Genomic DNA, 10,265 nt, shown 5'->3' with positions numbered 1-10,265 from the left:
CCTACCAAGATTATTGTATAATCTTAGAAAAGGAGTGGCTTTGGGGGACGAAACTGTGAAGGGCTGTGACAACCCTGAAGGGCCCCTGCATTTCTGAATTTACAGTCAGCTGTTCCATGCTCTGTTCCAAACCCCTCTCTTCTTTTTCCACACACCCTTTCATTCCAACGGCATTTTGTGGCCACTGAGCATGCTAAAAGTTCATTAGGATGATCTGGATTCCCATCCAAGGTGAAGTAAAAGAATGGGCTATGCTATTTTGAGCTGCAGATGGGGTTCGTAAAAAAAGAAAAGAAAGAAAGAAATCTCCCCGCAAGTAGAAAAACAGCAGACAAGGCTTATTGTCTTGCCTTTGCCTGATTTTCTGCCCCACCCCATTCCACCTGCAGGGTTGTTTACTTTTTAAAAACAGGGTTCCTTCCCTTGGTGGGGGGGGGCATGAAGGGGAGAAAGAAAGGGGCATCATCAGAGCAGGATGCTGTTCACTGCCCCCTTAACCTGCCGCCTGGGGCTCCTGCCCCCTTTGCCCCCTCCCCTCAATCCAGGCCGGCATCAGAGAGATTTGGGAAGTGTCCAACTGTGCCTGCCGCATCTCACTGTTTGCCTGAGTCAGCAAGCACTTCGCCACTGCCTGCGGATGTTAGCAGAATGCCGCCGCCTTTGCATCTCTCAGCGGCAGACACCTCTGAGAAGAGGACAGCGGGAGGCTGGGTTGCTTGCAATGGAACTGCGTGACAATCGGAGGGAGGAAATCCACTTTCTTTCCATCTCTGTGGCTTTGCCTTCATCCTTTCCCTTTCTGCTTCCTTCTGCTCCAGTTCCCTTCTTCCCTTCTCAAATGCCTTTCCGTAATCTGACTTCTGGCTCTTTATTTCCAGAATTAGCTTTTACTCTTCTTCCCCCCCCCAAAAAAAAAAACAGGGAGGGGGATTTATTTCATACTCCACTAATTGGCTTTTTCTCCCTCCGAATCTCACCCCCTGCTTTTGCCACCTCCTTCTTGAACACCATCTTAGTAGTCTTTTTTTTTTTAAAGGCACCTAATCCTGCTTTTCACACTTCGGTTCCACCATTCTCTCTGGCTTCCCTTTGACTTCCAGCCCAAATCAGTCCAATTGTTCCTTGCTGAAGGCCCAGGGGTTTTTCCCCGCTACCAAAATTAAATTCTCTTGGGGTGTTTTGGTGGTTTCAACCCCCCCCCCCCTTTGAGCTGCCTGCCTGCTATTTATGCCATCATTGCTAAATCAAAAGTGAAAGGCATTTTGTGGAGCATCCAAGTCTATACAGGTTTAACCATGCCAAGCCTCATCAGGTGTGGAAGGTGCCCTTAGCTCATGGGTAGGCAAACTAAGGCCTGGGGGCCAGATCCGGCCCAATCGCCTTCTCAATCTGGCCCACGGACGGTCCAGGAATCGGCGTGCTTTTACATGAGTATAATTTGTCCTTTTATTTAAAATGCATCTCTGGGTTATTTGTGGGGCATATGAATTCGTTCATTTCCCCCCCCCAAAAAAAAAATAGTCCGGCCCCCCACAAGGTCTGAGGGACAGTGGACCGGCCCCCTGCTGAAAAAGTTTGCTGACCCCTGCCTTAGCTGCATGCATGGAAGCAAATCCAGTTGAGATCAATGGGACTTTCCCCCCTGGGTTAATCTGATTAGGTTTTGCTGCTAGTTTCCTCACTCCATTATATACCATATTTTTTGCTCTATAAGACACACTTTTTCCCTCCTAAAAAGTAAGGGGAAATGTGTGTGCGTCTTATGGAGCGATGGCAGGCTTCTGGGATTCAGATTTTTTTTTTCTTGTTTTCCTCCTCCAAAAGCTAGGTGCGTCTTATGGCCTGGTGCTTCTTATAGAGCAAAAAATACGATACTTGTGTTTAGTAATTATGCTTCCTACAAGCACCCTTTTTCTTCCTAAAGCAGCTGATCCACAGGGTGCTTTCTTGCTCTTGTATTATGACAGCAGCAAAATCTTGCGCCTAAGCCACCTGTGCAAATCCGCCTCTGGCACACCTGGACCACTGCGACAGGTGAGGACAAGCAAACCGAAACATTTAACTGGAAAAAGGCTCAGCAGCCCTAGTGTAGGATGAGCTCCTGACAACAACGTCATTCCAAGAGATGATTCCTAAAGACACTGACCTTTGGAAGACATACAGCTATATCTGCAGACAAGGCTTTGGGGTCAAGAGAGAGAAACACTGGGAGGGGGGTGTTTAAACAACTGCAAAATAATGTTGGGAGGATAATATGGATTTTCGTAATACTTCCCCATGTGGTGATTGACTAAACTGCAGTCTTCTCAGTGAAGGACCTTCAGGCCCTAGGCCAGGGGTTGGCAACCTAAGGCCCATGGGCCACAAGTGGTCCATGGGGGTCATTTAATTGGCCCATGGACCCCCGCCACCCACTTGGGGACCCCACCGCCTGTTTGGTCTGCTCACGTGCACTGCACTAAACCGGCACGGAGCAGAGCAGGGACCACCTTCTGCGACGCTGGCCGGCTTCCCATTGGCTGCAGGAAGCTCCTGCAGCTAATGGGAAGCTGTGCACGCCTCCTCCATGCAGGAAGGAGACCAGAAATAGCATTTGCACATGCGTGAGTGTGCGCGCACTCTGGCCCACCGCGGCATCTGTGGAACCATGAACCAGCCCAAGCCACAAAGACTTTGCAGACCCCTGCCCTAGGCTGATTCCACCTACCCAGGCTGGACAACGAGTCCTTCTATCATCTATCTATCTATCTATCTATCTATCTATCTATCTATCTATCTATCATCTATCTACAGTATCTATCTATTTACATGTTCTTTGACATGTTTATTAGAAAAAATTAAGCCACATTGGTTAGAAAGTTAAGCCCAGGAGAGAGAAACACTCCTCTTCAGGTTTTAGATGCATAGTTGAAGCTTGCATTTTGGCAAGCAACTTACTGGATGATATTCAAGGAAAAGCATGCAGTACATTGGTGCATCAAATGAATACAGTGGTACCTCAGGTTACATACGCTTCAGGTTACATACACCTCAGGTTACAGACTCTGCTAACCAAGAAATAGTGCTTCAGGTTAAGAACTTTGCTTCAGGATGAGAACAGAAATCGTGCTCCGGCAGCACAGCAGCAGCAGGAGGCCCCATTAGCTAAAGTGGTGCTTCAGGTTAAGAACAGTTTCAGGTTAAGTACAGACCTCCGGAACGAATTAAGTACTTGACCTGAGGTACCACTGTACTGCCATGTACAAGTCACATTAACTTTTGAAATTAGCCAAGAGCTCATCTAGAACACCAATAACTTATCCCCCTGTGTAAAGTACATTCAAGAGGCAGAACAGAATCTCAGATGGTACAACACTCCCAGACCAAATCTCCCACCATCCTCACACCTTTATGTATGCCAGCAGAAGCAGCAACTGAACAGGAAGATCACTGACTGAAAAAAAACAACTTCTGCCCTGACAGATACAACACAGTTGAGACAACTGCATTACAGGAAGGCAAAGGCCAATATTTCCAAAACCTACTCCTTCAATATTTATAAGATCTCAAGCCATGATTGTCCTTAGCAATGGTATAATTATTGGTACCTAATTGCCAGCATTTGGTGCCCTGCTTTACCAAAGCAGCCACACCCACACCCACAAAAGAATGAACTCTACAATGCTTCTTATAGCCTCAAGTGTTTGACAGTCTTCCAAGACTCCACAGCAGTCTGGTGGGGCACAAACCACTTAGGAAATGAAGTACGTCTCCGGTGTGATCTGATCAATTTTGTGGTCGGCTAGGTTTGCTGCTGCTTCGTCGTTGCAGATCGTCACTTCATCTCGATGAGGTTCTGTCCATTCTCCCCTCAGGCCTGTGTAAAAGATCTCCATTGGCTCAGCACAACTTGGAGATGTGGATAGACAGATGATAAACATTTGAGAAGCGAGCAATTTTTGTAGGATATTCCAGTTCTCCAGTAACATCACGATTCAGGCTGAACATCTGATCTGGTTCTCTGGCAGTATCAGCAAAAGACATGTGAGGAATGTTCTTAAAAAGTCTCATTTCTGATGGGTGTGTGTCATCATCCTCTCCCATCACAATTATCCCTTGTAGTTTCACATTGCCGGTAAAAGGAATATTAAACAAAAGTTCTTCATCATCATCGCTTTCTACAAACTTCTGGCAGTCCCCACGGTCCCAGGCGTGGAAGATGAAAGCCCCACTGCCTTCCCTCTGCCATAGCTGTCAGCTTACAGATTTGAAAATAAGGGACCAGCAGCCTCGAAAATAAGGGATCAGCAGCCAAAATAAGGGATTTTCCGGGCACAGGTATGTTCAACTTCTGAGCCCCTCTGAGCCAAAGGCAGAAAGCCCAGCCAACAGCCAAACAAAGCCTCATCAATAAGGGACAGCAGTGGGACATGGCGCTGGGATAAGGGACTGTCCCACCAAATAAGGGACGCTTGACAGCTATGCCCTCTGCTTGTTCAGGCACTCCGGGCGCTCGCGGTCGATGCACAGGTAAAGGTCCCAGGCCTGCACAATGAGTCCTTCTAGAAGAAGAGGGCTTCCTGAGCCAGTTGATCTTTGCTTGGGTGATTTGGTCTTCTTGAGCGCTGATGTGTGCGTATCCTTGGTATTCTCAATACTTTCTCTGTCCTCAGAGCACTCCTCCTCCCCCCCCAGCTGCTTTGACAACTAGCTGGTGGGAAAGCAGGATGTAAATCCACAAAACAGGCTCACAAGGCACACAGAGCACATGGGTGTTGCAAGAGAGAATCGGCAATACAAAAATGAGCAATTTGGGGCAGGGGGGAGGCCACCTGTGGCTAAGCATCCCATTTAGACCTTCCTTATTCTCTGGCGTTATCAGAGCCATGAAATTCAGATGAAAGGAAGTTAAAACACAGAGAGAGGTTGGTCCCAGAGTGGCCATCCCTTTATTTGATTTTTTGGAACTGTGTTTGGTCTCCGTTGCAAAGCACGCTCCCCGCAAAATAAAAGTCAAATCTTTTCGCGTACAGTTTTGAAGCGGAAACTTTTGACGAGCGGGCTTTGATCCACAAATGCAATTAGCATTAGAATTAGAAACGGAATGGAGATTTGTCTAAAAGCATTAATTCAAATCCCATGCCTGGCCCCACCACTCCCAGTTACCCCCCCCCCCCGCTGCCCGTTATCGCAGCTGTAATTCTAACAGCGCCTATAGCAGATTCAGAAATCAGAAGAAAGGTTTAGCGATAATAGGTCTCCAACTGGTACAAAAAGGTGGAGCCATGGAACCCAGAGTCCTCTGATGGAATTAATGTATACATTATATCCTCTCCCCAAATATGTTTTCAAGGGCAGAATGAGTCATCTTCTAGTCTTTACAAACTCCCCAGTGTATCTGCATTCATGATGAGAGTAGCATAATCAGGTGTTGGGTGCTTGGGGTGGAACGGTGCTGTCATGGCAGAAATCCTGTGCCTCACATTGAGTCTGCTTCCACATTGGGTCCAGAGTTTAAAAATACCTGATTGCGCCACTTGAGTCAATGGGGACATCTGCCTTGATTACCATTTGAGTTGGGGATAAAGTTGGATACCCGGGATCATTAAGTATCTTGGAAGTTATTTAAACTTTCAGTATGGGATAACAACACACGTATTCAAGGCAGTTAGCAAGAAGCTTGTTCAGAGGCTTAGTAAGGGCAGCAGGTCAGGCAGAAGGCTGCAACTTCTCATTAGATTTTGCTACAACCAGTGCCAGCCAAGGGCATTTGAAACCTGAAGCAGAAACCAAATGCTTTCCCTCCCCACCAGCTTGAGCCAGCACCTTAAGAAGTCTCGCTCCATTGTGGAGACACCAGTTCCCCCCATGAGCAGAGAAACATTGGTCCATCTAGCCACCAGGTCATTGACTGGCAACAGCTCTCCAGGGTTTCAGACATGGAGTCCCTGCCAGCCCTGACTGGAGATTCAGCAGATTGAACCTGGGTTTTTCTTCTTCTTCATGCAGAGAAGAAGAAGAATTTGGATTTGATATCCCGCTTTATCACTACCCGAAGGAGTCTCAAAGCGGCTAACATTCTCCTTTCCCTTCCTCCCCCACAACAAACACTCTGCGAGGTGGGTGAGGCTGAGAGACTTTAGAGAAGTGTGACCAGCCCAAGGTCACCCAGAGCTGATAATGGACTTGATACTAGATCTGAAAACAGGCAAAGCCCCTGGGCCGGATCTAGTCCCTGCTGAGGCTATTGTTGCGCAACCGAGGTGGTGGGCTGAAATTCTGGCCAAAGTCTTTGATGCAATTAATTCTACGGGGCTTATCCCTAGGTCATGGAAGGAGGCCGTGATCGTACCAGTCCATAAAAAGGGTCCCCCTGCTGACCCAGAGAACTACCGGAACATCAGCCTTTTGTCTATCATCGGGAAAATCTATGCAAAATTTTTGCTGTCTAAGCTGTCCCATTGGGCATACGACTCAAATTTCATTGGCCATGAGCAAGCGGGCTTTAGGAACAATTATTCGACCACTGACCATATGGTAATTATGTATCATCTTGCCAGAAAATATTCTGCCCCGAGTCGGGGGCGCCTATGTGTCGCTTTCATAGACCTAAAGGCCGCCTTCGACAGTATCCCAAGAAACTGTCTATGGAAGAAATTAGAGAGATGGGGCATAGATAGAAGGCTGTTATGGCTTATAACTCAATTACACCACGGGTCGTCGGCTAGAGTGAGACTCACACCGGCGGGAAACCTATCCAATGAGGTCCCAATAAATAGAGGAGTGCGCCAAGGCTGCATTTTGGCCCCACTCCTCTTCAACTTGTTTATTAGCGACATGAAGCTCTTTCTGAGTGAGTCTCAAGCCAACATTCATGCCCCCTGCCTAGCTGATTTTCGCTGCCCTCTGCTCCTATATGCTGACGATGCAGCGATCCTTTCCTACTCTAGAGTCGGTTTATGCAGAGCTCTAAAGATTTTTGCGGCTTATTGCAAACTCAACCATCTGACAATTAATCATGGAAAATCTAAAGTACTGGTCTTTACCAGGTCTCGGAAAACTTACAGCTGGAAGTTAGATGGAGTCCAATTAGAACAGGTTTTCAAATTTAAATACCTGGGAGTCTTTTTTCACTACAACCTAAGCTGGAAGCCACAGATACAGTATTTACTGAACAAAGGGAAAACAATACTTTACACTCTACTCCAATTTTTTGCGGTCGACGGAGCCTCCCACATCCCTTCTGCATTGAAGGTGTACCACGCAAAAGTGGTTTCCACCCTCTGTTATGCTGCCCCACTCTGGGCCCCAGGGTCCAATTTAACATCGCTGGGGACATTGCAGAATCAGTTTCTCCGTCGCCTCCTCAAACTCCCCATGTGTGTGAGCAATGCAGCCATACATCTGGAGCTAAGGATTGCATCATTGGAGACTGTCATCTGGAAGCGAGTCTTTGGCTACTGGCTGTCCAGCTGGCATAGGCTTCCCGACCATTATCTCTTTCAGTGCCTCTGGCGGGATGACTTTGTTAATCCGTGGGTAGGAAAAATCCATGCCAAACTTCTGAGCATCGGAATTTCCCCAGCGGACTCCTTAAAGATGAACCTACGGTCAGCCAAAAGCCTTATCGAGCAAAGATTAGCAGACATTGAAAATCAACACAACCTCTCCAGGGGTGGGGGTGTCTGCTCCCCCAGGTATCATGGAATAACCCCACCACTTGGCCTTCCATCATATATGTCATCTCTTTCATCTGTACCACACCGACTTGCATTTATTCGTGCAAGGTTCAATGTTTTTCCATCGAACCTGCTGAGCCACAGATTTTCCAAGGGTTTGGTGTCTCCGCTATGCGAGTGTGACGGGAAAACAGTTGAATCTCTTCCACATATAATGTTCAACTGTCCCTTACATAGCATAGCCAGGACTAAATTCCTGGGTCCTGCTTTACTGTGCTTGGTTGGCAGGCCTGTTGAGTCACATGCCGCACTGCTTTTGCAGGATACAGATCCTTCTGTAACTCTGCAGGTGACGAGATTCCTGAATGTGGTTATCTCACACACAAAAACCACCAAAAAACAACATCAACAACAAAAACTAATCGGACAGTTATGATGAGAGTGCATGATGGATCTCGTCTCCAGTTCTCCTTTTTCTGTGAACCGTCCCTTGGATCTTTCCGGGCCCCAAGCTGTTATTTGTCACTGCTCAATGACCCACCCTTGCATCGTGGTGTTCCCCTTCTGTTGTTAGATGTATTGGTTTTTATGTTTCTGTGCTTTTATGTTTGTACATATTTTATGGGCTAATAGCCGTAAATAAATAAATTTGAAATTTGAAATTTGAAGGAGCGGGGAATCGAACCCAGTTCACCAGATTGCAAGGCTACCGCTCTTAACCACTACACCACACTGGCTGCCAGTGTGCTCTTACCACTCTTACCACTGAGCTACAGTTGGAAGAATGACAGCTTTCAGGCCAGAGGGCTGACCCTTTAAGTTATTTAAACATAACTCTTTAAGTTACAGTGGTACCTCAGGTTAAGAACTTAATTCGTTCTAGAGGTCCGGTCTTAACCTGAAACTGTTCTTAACCTGAGGTACCACTGGAGCTAATGGGGCCTCCCGCTGCTGCCGCTGCGCAATTTCTGTTCTCATCCTGAAGCAAAGTTCTTAATCCAAGGTACTATTTCTGGGTTAGTGGAGTCTGTAACCTGAAGCGTCTGTAACCTGAAGCATCTGTAACCCAAGGTACCACTGTATTTAAAGTTATTCACACATTGTAGGGGGTTGGACTAGAAATGTCCAACCAGTAGATCGCGATGTACCAGTAGATCCCCGGTTGATCCTGGTACATCGCGGAACCCTTATTGATCATGGGATTAAATAAAGTTTACCGAAAGTTAAGAAATAAAAGCTGAAGAACTCTGGGCTCAAGAACTCTGGGCAATCCTCCACAAACAAAGCACAAATCTGGGCAATCCATCCATCCCATGCACGCTCTTCCTCCCTCCAATGGGTAGATCACTGCCAGTTTTTTTTATCCTAGGAGTAAATCACAGTCTCTTGGGGGTTGGACGTGCCTGGACTAGATGACCCTTGTGGTCCCTTCCAACTCTACAATTATGTGACTCTATTTATTTATTTTTTACTTCATAAAATTTATATACCGCCTCATTGTGAAAGAAACTCAACAACATCAAAGCCATTCCCAGAATCTAGATTTATCCACAAGGGAAAGGAGCCAGTGAGAAATAGTCTTGGAGCAGACGCTTAGAAAGGCTTGGTTTGCTTTCAAGCCGCCAGAGCACGTTTCTCACTCAGAGCTGTCTGTGGTCCTGAAACTTGCTGAGGCATCCAATCCAAGCATGATAGGCTATAAGGCAGGAAGCTTGATGCATTCGCTGTACTGCTGGACCAGTGAGGTACTGCAGGAGGCATTGGGTTCCTCCAGCTCAGGGGAAGGTGCCTATGAAGGTCTTGGCTCTGCCTCTATAGGTCCTGTTTCTACAGGGAATTGGTCTGTGGGTTGTCTCTCATCTGCAGGTCAAGAGACCTCCTGACGTATAGCAGCAGGCTCACTGTCTTGAACCTGGTTCAACTCCTTAGCTGATGCCTCTGCAACCTCCAACTCTGTGTCTGGATTGGTGCTGAATTCCAAGGCCATATCACCACACAGAGTGGCCCTGTCTACCATCTGACACTGTAAAGCACATTGAATAGGAGGGAGAAATTGGAGTCAGGCAAATTTGCCAGTGGTCCACCAGCAGGATTCGGAGCTTCACAAAAAAGTCAACTGCTGTGACTCTCCTTGTACTGTAGGCTTCAGCACCAGGTTGAAGTAGTTATCCCACTGCTGCTTGCAGTTGGATGGCCACGATTCTGAATGTTCCCCTACATTTAGAAACCCCATGCAAAATGAATACTCTCCAACATTTCTCTGATGAAAATAGGGACATATTTCCCTATTATTATTATTATTATTATTATTATTATTATTATTATTACTACTACTACTACTACTACTACTACTACTACTACTATACTCTTGCTAAAGGCAAAGGGACCCCTGACCATTAGGTCCAGTCGTGGCCGACTCTGGGGTTGCGGCGCTCACCTCACTTTATTGGCCAAGGGAGCCGGAGTACAGCTTCCGGGTCATGTGGCCAGCATGACTAAGCTGCTTCTGGCGAACCAGAGCAGTGCACAGAAATGCCGTTTACCTTCCCACCAGAGTGGTACCTATTTATCTACTTGCACTTTGAAATGCTTTCATACTGCTAGGTT

The 10,265-nt window shown here is 46.9% G+C and overlaps 1 pseudogene across 1 annotated transcript; it reads right to left on the bottom strand.

Moving 5' to 3' along the window:
* Positions 1–3,556: 3,556 nt before the first annotated feature.
* On the bottom strand, positions 3,557–8,835 carry LOC310834461 (PITH domain-containing protein 1 pseudogene; annotated as a pseudogene). The gene is made up of 2 exons: positions 8,758–8,835; positions 3,557–4,221 (listed from the first exon to the last, which is right to left on the bottom strand). The product of its transcript is annotated as a PITH domain-containing protein 1 pseudogene (transcript).
* Positions 8,836–10,265: the final 1,430 nt, after the last annotated feature.

The sequence above is a fragment of the Podarcis gaigeae genome, assembly GCF_964106915.1.
Source record: "Podarcis gaigeae genome assembly, chromosome: 16".
NCBI classification, from domain to species: domain Eukaryota; kingdom Metazoa; phylum Chordata; class Lepidosauria; order Squamata; family Lacertidae; genus Podarcis; species Podarcis gaigeae.
The sequence above is the reverse complement of the archived record's forward strand: the minus strand, read 5'-3'. Positions and strand labels throughout refer to the sequence as shown.